The 26,609-nt window shown below is 37.5% G+C and overlaps 1 protein-coding gene across 1 annotated transcript in view; it reads left to right on the top strand.

Moving 5' to 3' along the window:
* Positions 1–26,609, top strand: part of LOC103268849 (tubulin-specific chaperone A) — an 88,583-nt gene that overhangs the window by 30,817 nt on the left and 31,157 nt on the right. The gene's annotated exons all lie outside the window — the stretch shown is intronic.

The following is a 26,609-nucleotide window of genomic DNA, read 5'->3' as shown; positions in this document are numbered from 1 at the left end:
CCAGGCGGGTCTCGAACCCATAGGCTCAGGCAATCCACTCACCTCAGCCTCCCAAAGGTGTGGGATTACAGGCTGAGCCACCGAGCCCGGCTGTAAGTTATTATTTTTTAAGTCTTAGATTTTCTTTAGAGTCTGGTCCTTGACCCTGGGTTCAGTTAACTTTAACCATAAATTATTTTTCTGTTTTATCATTTCAATTTCGTTTTTAAGTAGTTTGTGATATCTAAAGAATAGCCATTGGTTATGCTAGAAAGTAAGTTATTTTAATAAACAGTCCTACATTAGTGATCTCACTTAGGAGAGTGCATGGGAATTGCTTTGGTTTCTGAGAAGATTCATTTTGATTTCTCCCCTTTGGAGAAATTTTGTAGAGTACTTTTCATATTATTGAAAATTATAAGATAAAAGTAGAGTAGTCATACAGATAATTCCAAACAATTTAAATTACTTCTGAGTATAGTCCTAAAAGGAGAAATATTTTTCAAATACAAATCTAAAATTCGAAAATCTAAACAAAAGTACCAATCTAAACTTCATGCTTCAAACACTGTTACCATAGTATCTACCTGGCAAATAGAATAAGAAGCAGCGGAAAAAACTTTAAAAGACCAATAGCACCTTGCTAGCACTTTGCTAATAAGGACTAATAGGTACTTAAACTGATGAAAGTGATTCAGACAACATCATATTAACCCCCTACTGTGCCCTGTTTTAAGCTGTTAATAGGCATTAGTCTTTTAAAGAAAGACTAACACTTTTATATTCGTTTTCTAAGCTTTTTATACTTTAGTGAACTGTTACAACCGCTTGCTCTATCTGATTTTTATAGCCCGTACATTTTCCAGAATACTTTTGAGAATGCTAACTGCTCTAAAAGTTTAGACTCTATGTAGTCTTTAAGAGTTCTTATGTAATAATTTTACATTTCTGCTGATTATTGCAACTAAAATTTTTTTGTAGAAGTTATATGCGACAGATAAATGCTGATATATCTTTCATTGACAAAGAGAATGTTATGTTTTTAATAATTACATAGTAAAGCCAGAATTTTAAAACAATTTTAGTAGTATTATTTGTAAAATTATAAGTATTGGTTATCTTCCTGAAATAAATTTAATTCTTAAAGATGAAGAGGGAGAGTTTTTTAAGTGTAATTTTCTTTTAACTGTTGTAAGTAAACTTTAATGCTGACTCTCTCCAAGTTAGAATAATAACTTAAATTTTTGATTAGGTACATTACTTTTATAGCACTGTAGAGAAGTACTACAGAAAACTTTGGTCTTTTGAGTTTTGGTTTTATGTTTTCATAGTGATATATGAAGCTAATAGAAGTTTGTCTTGGTTTTTAAAGCAATTTTATCTTGAAGAAGCTGATGGTATGATATAAGTGAATATTGAAGACATGTTGGTTGGATGTATATAAAGTTATTATATATATATGATTTAGATGAATTAAGACCTTACCAAAAATGTGAGACTTTGATAAAAATAAGCATAGTACCTAATGTGTAGTCCAGATGGTACATTTTTAGTGGTACAAGAAATGAATTATACATACACAAAGTACTTTTCTGTTGTTCCCCCTGCTTATTCAAAACTAAGAAAAAAATGAAGCAAAATGTTTATGAGAGACTGTTTTATACAGTTTGTGGTATTATGGCTATCAAGTTAATTATCTAAAATGCAGGTTTAGGTATAGAATTGAGTTTATTGCCAAAAGGTGGTGATTAACTTTAAAGATAGTACTGTGCCTTTTTGCTAGGATTAGTCTTTTGATTAAGATCAAGTGCATGTTATATCAATCAGCCTTCTCTTATCTTGAATAGATGCTTTCTATAAAGTTAATGTCAAACTTTTTCCATATTATTTTCGCCAAATTCTCCCATTTAATGTCCCATTTGGCTAGGGTTTTATAAATCAGAAATAATTGAAATAGTAAGATACATCTTTTTTTTTTTTTTTGAGGGGCTCAGGCTGGAGTGCAGTGGCATGATCACAGCTCACTACAGCCTCCAACTCATGGGCTCCAGTGATCCTGCTATCTCAGCCTCCCAGGTGTGTGCCACCACGCCTGACTAAATTTTTATTTTCATTTTTTGTAGAGACTAGGTCTTGCTATGTTGCCCAGGCTGGTCTTGAACTCCTGGACTCAAGCAACCCTCCCTCCTTAACCTCTCAAAGTGCTAGGATTTACGGGAGTGAACCATCACACCTGGCCTAAAACACATCTTAAGTGGCAAGTTTGAGATGTCTCTAAAGGCTGAAATGCCCTGTTGGGAACAAAATGGATGAAAACTGTTCACCCTTCATACGCAGGTTTTACTACCATTGAAACAGGTGATCAGTAAACTTGAAGACATCAGCAATGAATCCTTTTCCTAGCAGCAAACTAACAGAAGCTTATCTTATTGTTTTAAGTGGTTACCACAGCCCTTGAAAAATCTGTCTTTCTTTCCGAGGAAAAAGTATCTTTTTTTTTTTTTTTGAGTTGGAGTCTCACTTAGTCGCCCAGACTGGAGTGCAGTGGCCGCTCCTGGCGGACACAGCCTCGACCTGCTGGGCTCCGGCAATCCTTCTGCCTCAGACTCCCTAGTAGCTGGAACTACAGGCACGCGTTACCATGCCCGGCTGATTTTTTGATTTATTGTAGAGATGAGGTCTCGCCACGTTGCCCAGGCGGTTCTGGAGCCCGCAGGCTCAGGCAGTTCGCTCACCTCGGCCTCCTAAAGCGCAGGATTACAGGCTGAGCCACCGAACCCGATGGAAAAGTACTTTTTAATAGAGTTGAATAATTTCGGTGAGAGAAGATATGAAATGATAACTGGTACCTCCCTGTCAGCTGCTAATTCTACTGCCAATTTGGACTGTGGTAAATTCTACTCAGCCTGAGGATTTCTTCACTGGATTTATTTCAACAACATCTAATTATTGAACAGCTACTATGGGTAAAGCACTGTTCTAAATATTGACACCTTGTCGATTACTGTTCATGAGAAATTTTTATTCACTTTTGCCAAAATGGACCCCATACACCATCACCAATTCTTAGTTGAAAGAGCAATCATAAATGCTATTTAACACATGATATATCCTAGCTTAACATTCCTTAATATTAGATATTTAGATTTATACTCATTGTGAAAATTGAGACTAGTGTCTTCCGTATTTTATGGATAAAATCGTGAAATTAGTGATACTTATAATATAGTTTAGTACACTGAGGTAATCTAAATTTGTGACCTAAATTAAATTCATTTTAGTGACAAAGATTGTATTTTGAATTACAGGTAAATATCACAGCATTTCATTGATTATAAATAACATACAAAGTACTGCTTTGAAACCCAAGAGTGTTGAGAAAAGTGCTGTAACAGGAAAGGCAGTTACATATCACCTTTATAATTGTTTTGTTGGGTATGAATGTGTTCTGCTTCTAAAATCTCTCTTTCCTCCCCCTCCTGCCCCTACCTTTTTCTTCCTTTTGCTTGTTTTGGCAACATGAAAAGACATGGGAAAAACAATAAGTTGATACTTATAGACCTTTTGCTGTTTGCCATACATGCATTAGCTAAGCACTTCATACCTTTGTCGTTTAGCCCTAACAATGCTTATGTGAAGTAATTAGTGACTCTGTTTACAGATGAAGCAATTGAGTTCAAGTAATTTGCCCAAGAAGACATAGCTGGGAAATGGTAGAGTCGGAGTAAGAGCACCTGTTGGCAGATACCAGCGCTATGGTTATACCTTTTTGTACTTTGACAAATTTATAAAAGAAGTGAAACTGTGTGGATGTAGAAGAATGAATAACCCATTGTGTTTTCCAGGAGCTCATAGTGTCAGAGAAAGAAGTCCTATACTTAAGGACAGAATGGTTTGTGAGCCCAGAGGAGATAATGACAAATTGCCTCTGGTGTGGAATTTTTCAAACTCAGAATTTTGGATATTTTGACTTTATTGGGGGCAGGGAAGGCTGTCCTGTACATTGGGTGTTTAGCAGCATCGCCGGTATCTACCCACTAGATGCCATTAACACCCTTACCACACACATTTGTGACAATTGAGTTTGTCTCCAGATATTGTCAAAATTGTCCCTGTTGAGAACTGCTACTAGCATCAGGGAAGGCTGCCACAGGCGACACTTGAGTAGGATCTCCAGACTGAGTAGAAATTACATTCTAGATAGGACCATGGACATGTAAAAGCATGGAGGTGTGAATCAGTATGTTACATTTGGGAGGCAATAAAATGTGATGGTGGGGGCAATTAGGGTCTGTGGGGTTTAGGAGCTAGTAAGAAATAAAGTTAATAAAATAAATTAGGACTCAGATGTATATGTCATACTAAGTATTGATTTTTTTCTATAGGCAATAGAGAGCCATCAGGTGTCTGCAGGTGAGTGGCAGTCTGGATGATCCATACATTGTTTAATTGCCTTTTTGCTTCTTTGTATCTTCTATCAGAGTGCAAGTTATTTGAGGGTAGAGACCACGTCTGTCTGTCTCTCTTTATTAAGTCACAGTCTGACTCTGTCATTCAAGCTGGAGTGTGGTGGCATGATCATGGCTCCCTACAGCCTTAAACTCTTAGGCTTAAGCAATCCTCCTGCCTTAGCCTCTTGAGTAGCAAGGACTACAGGTGCACGCCACCACACTTGGCTAATTTTTTTTTTCATATTTTTATTTTCGTGTAGATAGGATCTTGCTATGTTGCCTAGGCCTGTCTCAAACTCCTTGGATCAAGCAGTCCTCCTGCTTCGGCCTCCCAAACCATTGGGATTACAGGCATGAGCCCCATGTCTCCTTTTTTATCATTATATCCCCAGTGCTTGCCATAATACCTGGCACAACCTTGTGAAGTAACAAGGACAAAAATATGTAATTTATGGATGTGAAAACTCTCAGAAGAGCTTGAGGGGTAGCCATAAGGATGGAATTTGAAGATCTTCATACACAGGGAGCATAATTAACTAAAGGCCCCAGCCACCAGACTGTGAAATCCATTACTCCATTTGTACCAAGGCCTAACTTTCCCAAGGCCAGCCAGAGACTGAGCTTAGCAGGTACACTAGGACACTTTTCCTGGGAGATACGGGATTGCCCTCACAACTGACTTTAGCCTGAGCACTCCCTAGTGGCCTTGCTGGCCCTTCCTTACTGCATGGTAGTCCAGGATGCTTCTTCCTGACCTTTCCATGCTGCCTTCACTCAGGGTCAGAATTGCATCGTGGTCTGATGACCCTAGCTTTCTCCAGCTTCCTCCCCATTTGCTCTGGTGGGTATTTGCAAGTTTAATCTCATCTTATTTTCTGTTTCTCCAGGGACCTCGTTAATACATAGATTGTGGCTTTCAAAAGGGCACACAGATACTATGTGACAAAATAGGCTCTACAATCTAGAATTTAGGTCTCTTAGTCCATATCTCTAGCTATTATATGCTTTTCTTTAGTAAGGCAGTAATTTATGACTTCTAGCCAGTATTTTTGAGTCTAAAGGTATGAATAAAATACTCTCATTATGTAGTTGATTACCAAATCTTTAAAATTTCTGATTTCAGATTTCAGTCATATTAAGAATTTTCTGGCTGTTTCTGGCATATTGATAGAAGATTTCATGGGAATGGAGAAAACGCAACAGACGTTTTATGTTTTGTCGAGGAATGTGTTGAGACTACCACTAGCAATTGGCTTTCTTTTTTGGGTCTTTTTCCTCAAAGAAACAAAATGGTTTTTTGTTTGTGTTTTAATTCACCTCACTAGAGTAACCTCACACAAGGACAAAATAAAGAACAGAAAAGTTACATTGAAATTCATTGTTGGATAGTTAATCACATTCATTCACCATTGCGATAACTTGTTCTTGAATACCATCTTTACAGCTCATAGCCTTCAGAATGGTATTTCGGCTCAATTTAAATTGTGTTACCGAGGGGAGAGCTTAAGTGGCGACTGGACAGGTTGGACTGTGAGAATCTCTGCAAAAGCAAGTGTCTGTAAAGACTCTCTGTGTGAATAGGTGTGTGCTGGTGGGAGAGTGAAAATTCGTCTGAGGAAAGACTGGGGTTCATGCACCCAAACCCCCCTCTGAGGGGGACTGTGAGCCCCCACTGCCCTGAGATAGTGTGGTGCACATGCAAGATCATCTGCTGCTTGCGAGACTCTTTGGAGAAGAGCCTACTGAATCCAGCTGATTCTCATTGCCTGAAACCTGGCCCACACCATCACTTGTTATAGTGGATCGGTTGGAACCCTGGATCTGATCAGTGGAGAGAAAAGATTGGGTTGAGCCAGAGAGGGGTCCCGTGTTCGGTGAGAAGACGCCGACTGCAGCCATTTTTTTCTGTCCCAGGACCAGGCAGAGACCTGCATTGCCCCACCAAGCTCCACCCAGCCTCCAACTTGGGATCTAAGGACCAGGCAGAGATCTGCATTTCCCTGCCTAGCTCTGCCCAGCTCCATCCAGCCTCCAACTTAGGACCTAAGGTAATCTCATCAAACTGTGAGAGACAGAAGCACCTCCCCCATGCTGGATCAGATGCAGACAGGTCAGACCTGACGGGCAGGCTCAACAGGCAGTAAGCCAGGTGAGTCCAGATTTGACCCACCCTCCTTCCAAAGTAGGCCAGGGACATCTGACCTTAGCTGTAAGCCACCCTATCTGCCTGCGCTGAGAGCAGAGGGGAGGGGCTAGAGACCAAACTGAAAGGACGTTGGACTTACAGGAATGACCTCAGAGTGAGTTTGGTTACTTGTTTTTATTTTTATTTTTTGTCTGTTTGTTTTGCTCATTTTCATTTGTTTTTTGTTTTAGTATTTTTTTCTCTTTCTGTTTTTGGTAATGTTTTTGTACTTGCTTTGTTTTAGTTATTTTACTGATTTTTTTCCTCTCTATTCTCTCAACTTCCAGTTTGTGTATGGGAAGAGTACAACAAATTTTTGTTGAACTGTGTGTCTGTATGGTTATCTGTATATTTTAGTTTTTAAAAAATCTTCTCTGTCTATGTGTCTCTTTTTATTTGTTTGTTGGCATGTTTGTCTGTTTTCCCTTTTACTCTTTTCTCTACCTTCCTCTTGCTCCCCCTTCCATTTTCCATTATTTTTCTTTTTCTTACCTCATTTTGCTTCCAGAGAGCAAACCTGTACCCTCACTTCATGGACAGATTGTAAGGCAGTGGGAAGTGGGTTCCATGCTGCCCATCCACCTGTCAGTGGATATTGGGATCTGCAGATAGATCACAGTTACAACCTCAAATCTCAAAACTGCAAAAAGTACAGCTCCCAAACCACAGCCCAGTTTCAGAATTGAACAAAGCCAGAGAATCCACATAAGGATGAATAGGAGACTGAACAAACAGAAGTAAAAGCAACCCTGCCATCCCTGAACAACAGAAAGAAGAGCAGGGAAAAAAGGGTGGGAGGGAGGAAAATCTACACAAATGAAGAAAAACCAAAAGAAGAATATGGGTCTCACACAGACCCTTGGGAGATCAGACACTGAGAAAACAGACTTTGTAACGCAACCAATGTATAGCCCTCAGAATGACTGGTCTCAAACTCCAAACCCAGATATCAAGACATTAAGAATAAAAAGAATTGGGATGAGACGAGGAAAATAGGAAGGAGTTGATAACTGAGATAATAGCAGTGAAGAAGACTGTGAGTGAAACAAATAGCAAACTGATAAGCATGGAAAGCAGAATTAGCTAAGCAGAAGAAAGAATCTCAGAGCTTGAGGACCAGAATATAGAACTAACCCAAACTGTCAAAAACATAGAAAAGAAACTGAAAAAGAACAAATCCTTCATGAGATGAGTGATAATTTCAAGAGGCTGAACCTAAGAGTGATTGGACTTATTGAGGCAGAAAGAGTGACCACCCTGGAACAAACATTGCATGAAGTTATTCAAGAAAACTTCCCTCATCTCATCAGTGATGCAACCATTCAAACACAAGAGATTTGGAGAACACCTGCAACTCAACAAATGAGAAGACCAACTACTAGACACATAGTAATTTGCCTAAATAAAGTAGGTATAAAAGAAAAAACCCTAAAGGCAACAAGTTAAAAAGTCAGACTACCTACCGGAAAAAACCAATTGTAATAGCAGCAGATTTATGTACAGGAACACTTCAGGCTAGGAGAGCTTGGAGTCCAATCTTCAAAGTTCTCAAAGATAAACAATTTCAGCCAAGGATAACCAACCCAGCTAAACTAAGTTTTATCAATGAGGCAGAATTAAAATCTTTCCCAGACATTCAATCCCTAAGAGCTTACGTTGCCTTTAAACCAGCTCTACAAAAAGCACTTAAAGTACTAAACACAGAAGAAAGGGAAAAAAGAATGACAGTGTTCTTCACAAGAGTGCAGGAAAAAGATTGGAAACATTCAGGAATCAACCCCCAAATCAAAAGAAAGACAACAAATAAACAGGAACAACAACTCTATAAGAGTCTCATGATAGCTGGGCTCAATGGCTCAGCCTGTAATCCCATGCCTTGGTAGGCTGAGGTGAGTGAATTGCCTGAGCCTGTGGGTTCGAGACCCGCCTGGGCAACTTGGTGAGACCTAATCTCTACAATAAATCAAAAAATTAGCCGGGCGTGGTAGCGTGCGCCTGTAGTTCCAGCTACTTGGAAGGCTGAGGCGGAAGGATCGCCGGAACCCAGCAGGTCGAGGCTGCGGTGGCCGTTAGTGGCCACTGCACTCCAGTCTGGGTGACAGAGTGAGACTCCAACTCAAAAAAAAAGAATCTCATGACATGGATAAACTCATGGATAACTGCAGTAATTAACCTGAATGTGAATGGACTAAGTGCACCACTGAAAAGACATAGAATGGCAAAATGGATAAAATATCACGAGGCAACAATATATTGTCTCCAAGAGACTCATCTAACCAGAAAGGACACTCACAGACTCAAAGTAAGAGGATGGAAAGCAATATTTCAGGCAACTGGAACACAAAAGAAAGCAGGAGTTGCAATCTTAATATCAGACAAAATACCTTTTAAGCTACCAAAAATTTTAAAAGATACAGAAGGTCACTATGTAATGATAAAGGTTCAATCCATCAACAAGAAATGCTCATCCTAAACATATATGTACCTAACATAGGAGCACCGATTTTCATAAAGCAGCTTCTAGGCAAACTTAAAAAAGATATTGGCTCTAACACTATCATAGCTGGTGACTTAAATACCCCACTCACAACTGTAGACAGATCATCAGGACAAAAAATCAACAACGAGATCCGAAACCTCAATGTGACTCTTGACCAAATGGACTCAATTGATAACTACAGAACACTCCACCCAATGACCACAGAATATACATTCTACTCATCACCACATGGAATGTCCTCTAGAATTGACCACATCTTTCGCCATAAGTCAAGCATAAACAGATTTCATAAGATTGAAATACTGCCATACACCTTCTCAGACAACACTGGAATAAAAATAAATATCAACACCAACAAAGTTCCCCCAAAACCCGCAAAGACATGGAGACTAAACAGCATGATGCTAAGCAACTTCTGGGTCAATATGGAAATCAAAACAGACATTAAAAGATACCTGGAAACAAATGAAACTGAAGAAACATCTTACCAAAACCTCTGGGATGCCATGAAATCAGTAGCAAGAGGGGAATTCATATCTCTACAAATACACATGAAGAAAATGGAAAGGTCACAAGTTAACAGCCTAATAAATCACCCAAGGAAGCTGGAGAAGCAAGAACACCAAAATCCTAACTTCAGCATAAGAATCCAGATTACTAAAATAAAAGCCCAAATCCAGGACATAGAAGACAAAAAGATAATACAAAAAAATCAATGAAACTAAAAACTGGTTCTTTGAAAGGATAAACAAGATTGATGGTGCCCTAGCTAGACTGACCAAGAAAAAGAGAGGGAAAAAAACCCCAAATAAACTCAATCAGAAACTCAAAAGATGAAGTCACAACTGACCCTGAAGAAATACAAAAGATTTTCAGAGACTACTGTGTACACTTGTATGGAAACAAAGTTGAACACCTAAAGGAAATGGAGGACTTTTGACATCACACAACCTCCCCAGGTTGAAACAAGAAGAAATTGAGACTCTAAATAGACCATTAACCATCCAGGAAATTGACTATGTCATAAGAAAACTTCCTCCGAAAAGCCCTGGACCAGATGGCTTTCCAGCAGAATTCTACAAAACATACAAGGAGGAATTGATACCAATCTTATTGAAAGTATTCCAGACTATTGAGAAAGATGAAACCCTCCCTTCATAAATCATTTTATGAAGCTAACATCACACTGATACCCAAGCCAGGTAAAGATCCACCAAAGAAAGAACTACAGGCCAATATCCTTGATAAACATAGATGCTATAATTCTCAACAAGATCCTAGCAAACCGGATTCAACAACACATATCAAAAATCATTCACCAAGACCTAGTAGGCTTCATCCCTGGGATGTAAGGCTGATTCAACATTCGTAAGACCATAATTGTAATTAAATATGTCAACAGATGTAATAACAAAAACCACCTTATATCACTAGATACACAAGGAGCTTTTGATAAAATTCAGCACTCCTTCTTGATAAAAGCCCTCAAGCATCTAGGCATAGATGGTACAGACCTCAAAATAGTAAGAGCCATCTACGAAAAACCCACAATCAGCATACTGCTAAACAGACAGAAATTGGAACCATTTCCCTGAAAACTGGAACAAGACAAGAATGCCCACTCTCACCCCTCCTGTTCAACATAGCTTTGGAAGTTCTAGCTAGAGCAGTCAGAGAAGAGAAGGCAATCAGGGGTATTCAAATAGAAAAAGGAAATCAAGTTATCCCTCTTTGCAGATGACATGATTCTATACCTCAAAAACCCAAGAGAATCTGTCAAAAACCTCCTTGCACTAATAAAGGACTTTGGCAAAGTCTTAGGGTATAAAATAAATGTTGAAAAGACAATCGCATTTCTGTACACCGATAATAAATGGAAATCCGAATAAAAAGCACCAATTCCATTCACAATAGCCACCACACACCCAAAGAAATACCTAGCCATCTTCCTAACCAGAGATGTGAAAGACCTTTACAATGAAAACTACAAAACACTGCTCAAAGAAATCAGAGATGATGCAGACAAGTGGCAAAATATTTCTTGCTCATGGAATGGAAGAATCAACATTGTTAAGATGTCTATTTTACCTAAGGAAATCTACAGATTTAATGCCATACCCATCAAATTACCAGCAACATTCTTCTCAGACCTAGAAAAAACAATACAGGAATTTATATGGAAACATAAATGACCACAAATAGCCAAAAAAACCCCCCAAATACCAAAAAAAAAAAAAAGCAGGAGGTACCACACTCAGACTTTAAACTTTATTGTACAGCTACAATAATCAAAACAACCTGGTATTGGTGTGAGAACAGGCATATAGAACAATGGAATAGAATTGAGATTCCAGAAGCAGAGCCTCAATTTCTCAACCAACTCATCTTCAACAAAGCCTCCACCACCAACCACTTGGGAGAGGAGAACCTATTCAGCAAATGGTACTGGGAAAACTGATTACATGCAGAAGTTTGAAATAGGACCCCTACCTATACCCATACACAAAAATCAACTCTAAATGGATCAGAGACCTAAATGTAAAACCTCAAAACTGTAAGAATCCTAGAAAATGCAGGAGACACTCTTATGGAAATTGGAACTGGCAACCAATTCCTGATCAAAACCCGAAGTGCCCATGCCATAAGAGATAAGATAGACAAGTGGGACCTTATCAAACTGATAAACTTCTGCAAAGCCAAAGAAACGATCAAGAGAGTGGGGAGACAGCCCACACACTGGGAAAAAATATTTGCCAATTGTATATCTGACAAAGGCCTAACATCTAGGATCTACAGGGTACTCAAACATGCTGAAATGAAAAAAACAAACAGCCCATTACAAAGTGGGCAGAAGATATGAATAGATGGTTCTCAAAAGAAGACATACGAGCAGCCAACAGATACATGAAAAAATATTCAGCCTCTCCAGTCATCAAAGAATTGCAAATTAAAACTTCACTGAGATACCACCTAACTCCAGTCAGAATAGCCATCATCAATAGCTCAAAAAATAACAGATATTGGAGAGGATGTGATTAAAAGGAACACTTCTACACTGTTGGTGGGAATGTAGACTAGTACAGCCTCTGTGGAAAACAGTGTGGCGATTCCTAAAAGTTATAAAAATCAGCCTTCCATATGACTCCGCAATCCCCTACTGGGAAGATCCCCTGAAGAACTCACATGATTCTATAAAAATGATATCTGCACACGTATGTTTATCGCAGCATTGTTCACGATAGCAAGAACATGGAATCAACCATCCTGCCCATCAAAAGAGGACTGGATTAAAAAAAATTGTGGTACATATGCACAGTGGAATGTTACACAGCCATAAAGAAGAACAAAATCATGAACCTCGCAGCAACCTGGATGGCCTCAGAGTTAGTAATACTGAGTGATTTTTCGTAGAAACAACTGAGTATCACACGTTCTCACTCACAAGTGGACCTTGAACAACTATTGTCATACTGTAAAAAGAATGACAGTAGCGGGAAACTACAGGCACGTGGGGGGCAGGTAGGATTGGCTATAGTGGGAAACTGCCTGGGGAAGGGGGGGCACACCTCCTCAACAAGAGTTTCTGCACAGTGAATATTTGTATACCTAACCCTCAATTGTACCCCACAATTTTAAAATAAAAAATGTAATAATAAATAAATAAGCAAGTAGATAAATAAATAGTGTTACCTGAACATTTGGGGTATATTTATTGAGAAGTCCTCTCAGAATCTGAGAGTCACTGTCAATACTCTTAGAGATGATTGGGTCATGGAGGAAGAAGTCATTGAAGGCCTTCTTAAAAATTAGTTTTTTCTTTTCATTAAAATACAAAATATTGAACTGACCTAATTTTTAGTTAGAAATCTTAGAAATATGAAACACCATTCAGTTAGTAGAATACTTAACACTTTCTACACTTGTATTTTATAATATACTAATAAAGGTAGGAAGAAGGAGAGGGATGAGTGAGAGACATGGAGAGGGAGACACAGTGTGGAAGTCAGAGGTAGAAAGGTTGAGTAATCCAAAAATCTGAAATGCTCCAAAACCTGAATGCTTTTTGTGTGCCAGTGTGACAATCAAAGGGCATGCTCATCAGAATGCTTCCTGGTAAGTACTGTGTAATGCACATATTCCAAAATCTTAAAAAATCGGAAGCACTTCTGGTTCCAAGCATTTTGGATAAAGGATGCTCAACCTATATTTGCTTTGACTGTGGGCCTCAGGTAACATTTATTTTACCCATTAAGGAACTAAGTTTCCTAAGAATTAGGAAAAGTGCCATGTTATCTTTGAATTTTTAAGAATCCAGGATCATTCCTTGGACTTATTAGTTACTCAAGAAGCATTTCATTAGCTGGGCATGTGCCTATAATCCAAACCTTTTGGGAGGCTGAGTTTGGACGATTGCTTGAGCCCAGGAGTTTGAGACCAGCCTAGGCAGCATAGCGAGACCTCTTCTCTACAAAAAAATTAGCCTCATGTTGTGGGACATGCCTGTAGTCCCAGCTACTCGGGAGGCTGAGGTGGAAGGGTTGCCTGAGCCCAGGAGTTTGAGACTGGGGTGAACTATGATCCTGCCACTGCACTCCAGCCTGGGTGACAGAGTGAGACTGCCTTAAAAAAAAAGAAAGAAAGAAAGAAAGAAGGCATTTGATTAATAACTAAATGAATCAGTGGTCACAGTTCTTCAAATACTCTGATCCTCAAATGTTAGAGAGGTATCTGATTGGGTTGTAGAGAGTAGTCTGTCAGGTTAGAGTTATCTGAACTGTACCAGCAGCCTGAGGGTTGAGTGAGCTTTAGCCAAGGACCAAATCTAGGCTCAAGCCAATTTTCCTACTCTTTATTGTAGGACTTGGTAAATATACCCAAACTGGCTTTTGAATGTAAAATCTTCCTTTGGTCTTTACTAAATATGCAGTTTCCTCTGATTAGAACACTGCTCACCTTCTGCTCTGAATAATACTTCTAGTCCCCAGTTTTTAACATCTGTATCTTTAACAATAACTTCTTTCCTGAAGTCTTCCCTGGCTAAGGCTAGAACCAGCTGCTCTGTGTGTCTCATGTGCCATCAAACCTGCATACCTACCTGCATTACCCTTACGTTCCACATTATCTCCTCTTAGAATCGAAAATCTGAGCCTCTTACTGGAAGCTAGCATTCTGGGATTTGGATTCTATCCTTTTGCCCTGTTTATCTCTTCTTTTTTCTGTCTTTAACCTCTACCAGTTTCTTCTCAAAAGCATTCTGACTTGCTGAAGTCACTTTTGTCTTACAGAAACAACAGCAAAAACCTCTATCATATTTCTCTCCCTTGGAACCAAACTTGTCAGAAGAATTCTCTATATACACAGGCGCTACAACCATACCTCCCAGTGGAATTACTAACCTATTGTGGTCTGGTTTCTCTCCTTAGCAGCCGCAGTAGAATGAAGGTCACCCATAATTTTTAAGTTTATATCTTGACTTATTAGCAGCAGTTGACAGAATTGTCCTTTCCCACCTTCTTAAAAAAATCTTCCATCCTCTTTTCTTTCCTTCCAACAATGATACTTAAATCCTCTGGTTTCCTTTCTACCTCTTAGCCCTTTCTCAGTATTATTTTTGGTTTCTTTTTGTTGTTTAATGCAAAAAAAATGTATTGAGCCACCAATATATGATAGGTACTGTTTAAGTAATAGAGATAAGACTGATGTAGTCTTGATCTAGTGTAGCTTACCCTCACTTAAGTGTTCTCTGGGGTTCTACATGGGGCTTTTTTCATTTTCATTCATAAACATTCCAGTGAGCAGTCTCGCCCCTCCTGTGGCCTCAGTTATCTTCAGTATGCTCATTCCTTTCTTGTATCTTTAGCCCAGATTGCTCTCTTAAACCCTAGGACTGGCTACCTTTGGACATTTCCATTTTCATGTCACATAGTCACCACAGACATAACATAATCAAAAAGGTACTAGTTTTATATTTACCCTCTCCACAATCTCTCCTGGTCTCCTGTCTCAGGCAGTGACACTACCACACCCCTGCCTGCCCAGATACTTTTGACTTCTCCGCGTCCTTGTCTTCCCACATCTGTCATTCACCAGGGTTAAAATCTCTTCATATATACTTACATCTCTCTATTCCTGTGGCTACTGCCCTTCCTAGGATATACCATCTCTCTCCTGGATTGCTGCCATGCTCTCCTTGTCTACCTGGCTCTAGTCTTGCTTGTTGCTATTCCATTCTCCATGTTACAGCTATAGAGACTTTTTAAAAAGGTAAATATGATTGTGTTACTCGATCTGTCACATACATTTAGGAAAAATCCAAATTGTTTAACCCGACTTTGTAAAATTATAATCTAGCCTCCTGTTATTTTGTTCAGCTTTATCTTTTGCTGTTCTTTCCCATACTGTATGAAGGAGGCTTAATTTTCAAACCAGATTTTCAGCTTATCTCTCTTTAGAATCTTATATGTTCTTCTTAGTACCTAGAATGATGCTGCTATTGCCACATACCCTTTCCCTCATCTCTGCCCTGCTAATTCCTTTTCATCTGTCAAATCCTAACATTGACATCACTTTCTTGGGAAAGTCTCCTCTAATACCCCTCCCTAACACCACATTTAATTTGGCTCTGCTTTAGAAAACAAAATGATTATTCTCCTCAAAACACATCTATTTTACTGAGAGTTGTATGGTTATGGAATACATTTACATTTTTAACGCTGTATTTTTATTTGGATGGATTTCTAATGAAAAATTCCTTAGCATCTTTTTTTATTTTTTTGGCAAGGCCCCCAGGGAACGTTTTAACTTGCTACTGTGGTTCAAAAGAAGCAAAATATGGTATAAGAACTTGAAAAGAAGGGAAGAATTAAAGTATCATGTCTGCGTCTTGGTCTTGTTAACAATGCAGGTAACCTCATGCTTATATTTAGCTGTTTATGTGGAGGAACAGTGCTGGTGGGTTTCTTGATGCTGAAATATTGATTTTTAAGGACTCAGAAGTACATTTCCTTGGTGAGAGCGGGCAGGGAAGAGATATGATTTAGTCAGAGCTGAATGACCTTCTTTATGGAGCAATGTACTTAACTCTTTTTTGGTCTAACCCATAGTAAGAAATATACAAGGGGTGCCAAAAATATGTATGCACATTTTAAGTATGACGTTTGCTAAAAAGATGGTGTTAATCAAATGAATGCTGGCACCACCATGCCACAGGCAGTACAAAGAAAATGGCAAAAGCATGGTTGGGCGAACATCATACTACACACTGCTATCATAATTTAATTCAACTTCAAAAAGAAGTGTATAGATAACATCTCTTAAATGTGTATACTTTTTTTGGCAACCCCTGTATTTTGTTTTGTATTATGACAACAGTCCACTAATACATATGCACATATAAAACTGAAATGTTTAATGAAATATTCCTATTTTTACTACTTACGATGTGCTCTGATATTTTGAATTCCATTCTGTTCTCTTTCATTAAAACAGTGTTGATCACATCCCATGGAGTTGATCTCACGAGTCATGAATTACAAACCTGACTATAATGGGTTACAACCAGCAGTTTGGAAACAGTCCTAGAGAAGTAGCTGGTGACTTGAAATCTGTTTTCAGACTGACCAGTTCAACAAGCAGAGTCACAGTCAAGCGGGAGCTAGTGAGTGGGGGATGGACATGACTAAAAGCTGCAGAATATCTGTGGGCAGTATTAGACCAGGAACTATACTTATTTTATATTAACTACCATGGTGAGTATAAGTTAGTCTGCCTGTTTTACATAGGGAAGCTGAGGCTTAGAGAGGCAAGTAGCTTGCTTAAGTTCATATAGATAGTGGTCAGCATTAAGATTTGAACCCATCCAAGTTAGTCTTCGTAACTTCAAAGCCCATGCATTTGCACCATATCACTGTCTTCCAAGAAAGTAATAGACATTGCAATATACGTGGTAAACTTAGATGGAAATTAGTGACATTTAGGTGTCTTCAAAATTTTATAGTGGAAAATAACAATAAAAAGCCCCATTAAATGTGAGTTGAGACAGGCATAAACATTGACAAACAGTTAAATAGTGATAGATTATATTGGCTTTCCAGAGAGCGTAAGTCTTCATGCCTCTGCTCATCCAAGAGGTGGAATAATATCCTTAAGGCTGAGATATATGGGGTTTTCTTGTTGGTAAGGTAAATGAAATGATCAGAGGCTTTACTACTGCACCAGAGCAGATAATAAGGCAATTAGAACTGTTAAATTGATGAAACACCAGACTGGGATGAATTATATCATGAATTACAAAGAAACAAGAGATTTTACAGCAACTTTTGAGACCTAAGGAGGAACAATATTATCAGTAAAGTGAAAAGAAATTGATAGTTAAACTTAAAGTGCTAGATTTATTGACCTGAAAAATTCAACTTTTAAACATTTTAGGGCTGGTTTCAGAATATTATTTATTAGCTTTGTAAATAAGTAGAAAATGTATCAGTTTATGTGGCCAGTTAAATTTTCTATATTAAAAAATAGATTTAAGATATAGCTCTTCCTTTACCCTTTTTGCGTTGTAGCATGTCCTAGGGATCATCTGGTCAAACTTCCTCATTTTATAAATGATGACCCTGAGACCTAGAGAAATTAAGCAGCGTACCCAAGATCACATTATACACTACTCAGGAGTTGGAACTAGAACCGGATCACCTGATATTCCATTGTCTTAACTTTTATTTGACCTGAGTAAGAGCATTGATAGAAAAATGACTTCTTATATCAGCTAGCTGATTTTTAGGAAAACATACTTTTTAAGAAATTCCCAGCATATAAAATAATCTGACTGCTAACAGTTAAATAAGTCACTTTTTGCAAAGATAAGCCAGAAAACAATCATTGGAGATAGTCTAGCCTTTCATGTTTCAGTAAGGAATGGGCTGCCTTTTTTTTTTTTTTAACAAAAGCTTCGGGTTATATTTTCAGTCTGATCTACAAATATGATTATTTATACTTAGAAGGCAGACTTCTGGAATATTCTTGAGTAACATAAGACTTATTATTTTATGTCATAACCTTTTCTGGAGTGACTGTAACTCTTGATTTAAATAAACAGGACAACTATTCAATTATAAGTTTTATCTTCCTTTAGAAAACTTTTTGGGATATTATTCTCATATGTTCTCAAAAGTCTTTTCTAAGTCCCAGAAACCATATATGCCTATATGCCTATAGTTTAAGCAGGCACAGCTACATTTTATTGTTTCAATTATTGAATGTTAGATCTCTAATACCCATTATCTGTATGATGTTTAATACAATTAGAGTGTTGAACCCGGGACTCTAATGAGAGAGATAGAGACCACAAAGAGCCAGCTCCAATGCAAACACACAAGGGTCTTTATTCAGGTTCGAGTCTGGGCTCACGCCCGAAGCAGCAGCTTCAGGGATGAGAGCCCCGATTCATAATGGCAAGCAGTTTTTATGCACAATTACAGAGGGAGGGGAAAGAACTTCAAACCTGATTCTACATGATTGGGTAATTTCTCCTAATGGGTACGGGAACACTTGGTATTGGTGGGTGCTGCCCATGATTGACAGAAACCCACTTAATGGGCCGAGTGGAATGTTAGATAAGTTAGGTCCATACAGTCCCTGCGTATGAAGTAACCTGAGCTGGCAGGCAAAGGGTTACATTAGCCCTTTAAGTTTCCATCCCAAGGTATGCTTAGGAAAGCTTGTTTGCTTTACATAACATAACATGGTCATTATGGGACAACAAAAGCCAAACTTAACAAAGTTTTAAATATGAATGCTGCAAACCCATATAGTGAATGTGGGGTAGAAAATCATATACTAATTCTGGGAATTTATAAAATATCACAAGCTTATTATAGCAAGGTGGTTACTTTTATAAAAGTCTTTGTTCCCTGCAGGTTTACATAGCCACTGTGTGTAAATTATCACTGGAATAAATTATCACCGGTGATAGAGAGCAGCTGGTGCCTCTGAGTCTGCTGCCACCTTGTAAGAATGTCTGAAAGGGGCTTATCGCTTTATCATTTACATCCCGTTGTAAAAAGCAGAAGTTAACCTACTAATTTGGGGCTGACAATGCTTAACCCAAGAGTTCTAAATACAAACACTACTTACGCCATTATACAATTGGTCACGACCTGGCACCCGACATATGCCTAATTCTACAGGGTCTGAGGTAGGATTTAAAGTACTAAGATTTCATTTGAGGTAGAATTTAAAATACTAAGATTTCATAAAATACATGAGGTAGGAACACACAAAATATATAGTAAACATGAGGTGGGGATATATGAAATATAGTGAACTAAATGCTACTTTTACAGCAAATATGGTTTTTTTTTTTTAAGTTTCTTTGGGTCTCTCAATAGCATGCTCTTAACCTAAATCTATTGTTGTCCTCTCAAGAGATACTGTTTGTACAAGCAATTTAATTGTAAAGCTTTATATGGATCTGTGTTATCATCAAGATAGAACTATTTCAGTTATGGTTATTTGGAGAAGTCACTTTAAAATAATTAAAATTCTGCTTGATGAGTTGAGGAAGGCTTCCCGGAGGAGATGACATTTGAGCCAGGTCTTAAGCAAGTGGATATGAGGAGGTAGGGCTAGGAAAGGGCAGTCATTTTGTTTTGGCAAAAGAAATAAGATAAACAGACATTCCCAGGGCTCATTTAGGAAATGAATATTTGTGTCACAGCATGGACATTATGACAGGAGTGTAGAAAGCACAGAGTATATACCGAGAAATACGCTGAGAGGGTTTTAACGTCCTTCTAAGAAGTTTGGAATTCTCTAAGTATTGTTTCTGCTTATTTGGTTGTTTGTTGTAAAGTAGGGGATTTTCAGTGACAATTTAAAGGCAGCATTGTAGAGGGAAAGAAAGCAGTTTCTTCATGATCCTCAGCCTCCCAAGTAGCTAAGACTACAAGTGTGTATGTACCTCCATGCCCTGCTAATTTTTTTATTTTTTGTAGAAATTAGGTCTTGCTCTTTTGCGCAGGCTCGTCTCAAACTGCTTGCCTCAGGCAATCCTCCCCCCTCAGCCTCCCAGAGTGGTGAGATTATAGGCATGAGCCACTGTACTCATCCAGGGTGCTATATTTGTATTGTAATTAGAACAGAGAACTGAAAAGAGCTAGAGTGATTAGGCATATTTAGGTAGATAAACACAAAGAAGTTCCTTTTAAAAAATTTATGCCCTTGAAAGGAAAATGGAGCAGATTTTTTTTGGCATTAAAAATGTTTTGTTTCTAATTTGGCACTTGCCAATCTGAGTAAAAATTGAGTGTCCCATTGAAGAGCTTGACTTTGCATGTTGTGTTTCTTTGTATCTACCTACTGGTTATCAATAAACCAAAATCTCTTTATAATGTATAAAACCTAGATACAGTATACCTTGGAGATACTGCTGCTTCAGTTCCAGATCACTACAATAAAGCAGTTCGCACAAGTTTTTTTGGTTTTTAGTGCATATAAAAGTTATATTTATACTATACTGCTATTAAGTTTGCAATAGCATTATGTCTAAAGAAAACAAGGACATACCTTAATTTTAAAATATTTCATTGTTAAACAAAAAATGCTAATCATCTCAGCCTTCAGTGAGTCATAGTCTTTCATAGTCTTGCTGGTGGAGAGTCTTTCCTCATGTTGGTGACTGTTGGCGGATCAGGGTAATGGTTACTAAAGGTTGCAGTGGATGTAAGGTTGTGGTGGATGTAACAATTTCTTAAGATAAGACAACAATGAAGTTTGCCACATCAGTGTATCTTCCTTTCTCTGTAGCATAGCAGTGCTGTTCAGTAGCATTTTACTCACAGTAGGACTATTTTTCAAAATTGAAACAAATCCTCTCAGACCTTGCCACTGCTTTATTAACTGTTATGTAATACTATATTTATTTTGTTATTTCAACAGTATTCATGGCATCTTCACCATGAGTAGATTTCACTTCTAGATACTACTTTCTTTGCTTATCCATAAGAAGCAACTCTTCACCCATTAAATTTTATCACAAGATTACTAGCAATTCAGTCAGACCTTCAGGCTCCATTTCTAATTCTAGTTCTCTTGTTATTTCCACTACATCTACACTGACTTCCTCCACTAAAGTCTTGAATCCCCTCCCCAAGTCACCCATGAGAGTTTGAATTAACTTCTTCCAAACTCCTGTTAATGTTGCTATTTTAATCTCCTCCCATGAATCACAAATGTTTTAATGGCATTCAGAATGGTGAAACCTTTCTAAAGATTTTCAAATTTTTACTTTGCTCAGATCCATCAGAGGAATCACTCTCTGTGGCAGCAAAAGCTTTATGGCATGTAGTTTTTAATAATAAGACTTGAAAGTCAAAATTACTCCTTGATCCATGGGCTGCAGAATGAATGTTGTGTTAGCAGGCATGAAGACAACATTCATCTTGTACTGCTCCATTCAGAGCTTTTGGGTGACCAGGTGCATTGTCAGTGATCAGTAATATTTTGAAAGGAATCTTTTTTTCTGAACTGTAGGTCTCAACAGTGAGCCTAAAATATTTAGTAAACCGTACTGTAAATAGAGTTACTGGCATCCAAGCATTTCTAGAGCACAGGCAGAGTAGTATTTGCATAATTCTTAAGGGCCCTAGGATTTGGGGAATTGTAAATGACCATTTGCTTCAAATTAAAGTCATCAGCTACATTAGCCCCTAACAAGAGAGTCAGCCTGTCCTTTGAAACATGAGCCCAGGCATTGACTTCTCTTTAGCTGTGAAAGTCCTAGACAGCATCTTCTTCCAATAGAATGCTGTTTTGTCCACATTGAAAGTCTGTTATTTAGTGTAGCCACCTTCATCTTAGCCGATCTTAGCTGGATATTTTGGATAACTTGTTTCAGCGTCTCCGTTAGCACTTGCTGCTTCATCTGTACTTTTATGTTATATAGGCAGCATCTTTCCTTAAACCTCAGAAACCATCCTCTGCTAGCTCCCAATTTTTTTTCCTGCAGCTTCTTCACCTCTTTCGGCCTTTATAGAATTGAAGAGAGTTAGGGCCTTGCTCTGGATTAGGTTTTGGCTTAAGGGAATGTTGTGGCTGGTTATATATATATAACATATATATATATATATATATATATATAACATATATATATATATATATATATATATAAGACAGTTACTGTCTTATATGGGCATGGTTTTTGGCACCCTAAAACAATACAGTAGTAATATTAAAGGTCCCTGATAACATATCATCATAACAAATAATAATAATGAAAAAGTTAGAAATATTGCAAGAATTATCAAAATATGGCACAGAGATACAAAGTAAGCAAATGCTGTTGGAAAAATGACAACAGTAGACTTGCTCGACACATGGTTGAGACAGACTTTTAATTTGTAAAAATAAAACAAAATGAAACAAAACACCAAGCAATACCAAGGAAACACAATAAAACAAGTTGTGCTTGTATATCATTTCATAGGACACAGATACCCATTTGTTCATAGGGAAATCTTTTAAGATTGGGAGAAATTCTGAAACTGGAAGCCTGCAGTCACTCTTTGTGAAGAAGCTGTGGTTCTAGAAATGTTTTCAGTAGTGTTTCAGATCACTAATTAAAAAGATATTTACATTTTTTCTTAAGCATACTTTAAGGAAAAAAGATTGTAGCAAGTTTTCCCAATTGTCAGTCATGCCCACCTTGAAAAATCAATGAATGACTGCCTAGAAATTACTTCTCATGTCTTTTGGAAGTTTCTTCTCTTAAAAAGCAAAATTAAAACAACTGTTAACTTTTTTCCACTTGTCTATTAAAATATTGTATTTTGTGGAAAGTCCTTTATCCATATAAAGTCTAAAAGCTGTAAAGATAAGATTGATAGACTTGACTATATAATTTTTAAAAATAAAAATTTTCTAGGGAAATAGCACAAATGGGAAAAAAGGAAGAAAAAGTCAAGTTGGAAAGATAAATGGTACACTGGGGAAAGTATTTGCTATTTATATTATAGATAAAGGATAAAGATATGGAATATACAAGAGCTTTTATAAATTAATAAGAAAGAGATAAACAATCCAACATAAAAATGGGAACTAATATAGTCAGGAAATGTACACACAATAAAAGAAATAGGACTGGATAACATGTAATAATAGTACATGTACTAGGCATAGTTGTAAGCACTTTACCACTATTAACCAGTTTAATTCTCCCAACAACCTGTATGGTAGATTCTATTATCCTTGCTTTACGGCTGATGAAACTAGGGCACCAAGAGGTTAAGTACTAGGTGGGGGACCCAAAAAAACTGGAATTATCTTTTGGAGGGTGGGTCCCTTGTAGAACAAGTATGTGTTCTAGGAACCCATCAACATTCAGTGTACCAGCTAGTTTCGTTGTGAGAGGTTGCTTTCAGCTTCAGTGAATTTTGGGGGTGGAAATCTTTTCAGAGTGTTTGACTATTTCATGATGGATGACTTACAAGTGTAGTTGCCCACACTGCACTGAATGATGAGAAGTTTTAGACCAAAAACGACATGACTCCCCTGCCCCACCCTCCCTATTCACCCTATCTTATCCTGAGCACCTTTTTTTTGTTTGTTTCCCCTTGTGAAAAAAGTCCTCAAAGAGAAACATTTTGCCAGTGTGGAAGAGGTGAAGCAAACAAACAAAAAACAACAGAAGCACTTAAAGGCATCAAAATTGACAAGTTTAAAAACCATTTTGAGTAATGGAAAAAGCATCTCGATGGATGTATTGCATCAAACGGAGAGCACTTTGACGGTGACTGAAGTTTAAACATGTAAGAATAAATACACAATTTTTAATAAATAAAATCTGATTTTTTGGGAGTCCCCCCTCATAACTTTGATCCAGTGGATTCAAATTCAAACAGTCGTACTTAAGACTCTTAAGCACTATATTATACATTGCTAATCATCAAATAAATGTAAATAAGCACAATAATATTAGTCATCTATAAAAATGACATAGATGAAAACACAAGTACTAAGTGTTGGTGAGAGAAATGAACTCTTCTCACTGCTGGTGGGAATGTCAGTTGACATGTTATTTATGGAGTGCAATTTAGCAATACATATCGCTAAATCAAATGACCTTGAAATTCCATGGTAAGATTTTTGTCTAAAGAAGCTATGCAAAGAGGGGACATTGATGTATGTACAATGATGTTCATCTCAGTGTTTATAGTAATATTGAAACACTGGAAATAATATAAATGTTAATCAATAGTATATTATTTACAATATGCTGCATGCAATCAATGGAATACCATATAGTTATTTGAAATACCTGATACAGGCAGAGCTTTTATACTCTATTGAGTGAGACAAGACTAAAATCACCATGGGTGGTGGGGCTTAGTTGTTTTGTTAATTGCCCACTGCTTGGTGCATTGTAAGCATTTGGTGAATATTAGGTGATGGGTGAGTTGATGGATGAACAGGAGAACATGGTATAGTGGAAAGATTGCAAGACTTGAAACTGAAAGATAGCTGTTCTTATGCCATTCTAGTAATAGCAGATCACTGAATTCAAGTCCTTCAAAACATTGATGTTCCACACCTATTTCTGTAAGAAGAAACACTTGAGCTTGCATTAACAATTCCAAGACTGTCATAATCAAATCACCACAAACTGAGTGACTTAAAAACAACTAAAATTTATTTTAACATTTCTAGAGACTAGAAATTTGAAATCAAGTTGTCGACAGGACTGCGCTCCCTCCAAAGCCTTAGGGAAGAATTATTCTTTACCTCTTCTGGCTCCTGGTGGCTGCTGATAATCCTTGGTGTTCTTGGTTTATGGCAGCATAACTCCAATCTGTTTTTGTCTTCATGTGACCTTTCTCCCTGTGTTCCTCTCCTTATAAAGACACCTATCATTGGATTCAGGGCCTACCCCAATCCAGTATAGCCTCATGTTAACTAATTATAACCTGCAAAGTCGAAATTGCCACAGAAAATCACATTCCAAAGAAGACCACAGGTTCCAGATTGATATGAATTTGGGGCTACATTATTCTACCCAGTACACCTCAGCTAAATACAGCCTTATGAATACAAAGTCTCTGAATATCTAAGCTTTTGAGATTTACTTCTTAAAAAACATCAAAAATTATTGATCATTCTCGCTAGAATCATCTATAAAATATTTTATAAACTACTGCCAAAACTGAGGGATACATTAAAGTATCATCTAAGAAACTAGAAATAAGATTTGAGCTCAGCAGATAAAATAAAACCAATGCTAAATAGATCATAATAAAAATACACAAAGATATCTTAAAGAGAGTATGGGCCCTAGTGTTATAAGATAGACTACTATTAACTGATTGGCTGTATTAGCATCTCCGCAAAGAGAATGTGTTAGTGTGAAGGAATGTTGGTCAACAGTGGAACCACAGAGTGATTGTTGACTTTGTCCATCTCAGCACTGTCCAGGAGATAAGAAACTTCTGAGTGTACTTTTTATTCTTTGTAAGACCATCTTGCTCCTTTATGTAGATTAATAGTTACTAAACTTTGCTTTTAAGCTGTGGATTGTATTTTTCTTCCAAATCTTACATAGATTCCAAGAATATAAAACAATTTAAATTTTTTTTTAAAAAGGGAGTCTTTGAGACACCTCCTTGGAATGTTTATGCTCCGGGTCTGCTTTAACTATGAAGCATTCGCATTTATCTCATTCTTCTTTTCTTGGTTCCGTGCTTACCAGTCAACTTTCAGGTAAGGCCGTGGTTCTTCATGTAGATCTGCTTCTCATAGAAGAATGGGCTAATCTAATGGAAAAGACTTTTCCAGTGATGTTTTTATGCTGCTTAGTGTGTTTTAAAATTGGCATTCTAGCATTATACATCAGCCTCATTAATCAGTGTTATTCTACCCTTCAGGCATGATTCCACTTGTGATGGGCTCACAGATTTTGAACTGAGAACCAGAACCTTTGCTACTTGAGTATTGACCAAGGCTTTTCAGTGAGGCCCTTCAGTAGACTATCTCTTGATGTCTCCAGTGAAACACAACCTGACTTAGTCATTAGTTGTATGAGTATTAGATTTTTCTTATTTGAATTCCTGTTAAAAATCGTCTTTCCTTTTCAGCAGATAATTTGAGCATAATTTAATTTTTTTAATACTCAGATTTTTTTTGATGTCCTGTATTATAAAGTGAGCTCCTTCCCCCTTAGGGATTACCTAAGTTATTGAAGTTTATACATTCTACATGAAATGACCCTTTACTGCCTTGGTTTACATGGTTCTTTCATTTTTCCTATCAGATTTTCATCCTTGCTCTTTTTTTTTTTAAAGCATGCTTGCTTATAGCACCAGTTTTCTCTCTTCTAATCTATTAGCTTAAAACACAAGAAACCAAATTTATAGAATTATACTTAAAATCAAGAATAACCGCTCCAAATGAGGGAATCAAGGTCTTCTGCAAATCATATGTATGAGCTTTAGTGTAAATTTTAACCTCA

Source organism: Carlito syrichta, unplaced genomic scaffold (assembly GCF_000164805.1).
Source record: "Carlito syrichta isolate Samal-C Ts95f unplaced genomic scaffold, Tarsius_syrichta-2.0.1 Scaffold308934, whole genome shotgun sequence".
Classification (NCBI taxonomy): Eukaryota; Metazoa; Chordata; class Mammalia; order Primates; family Tarsiidae; genus Carlito; species Carlito syrichta.
This window is presented reverse-complemented; position numbering and strand designations above follow the sequence as displayed.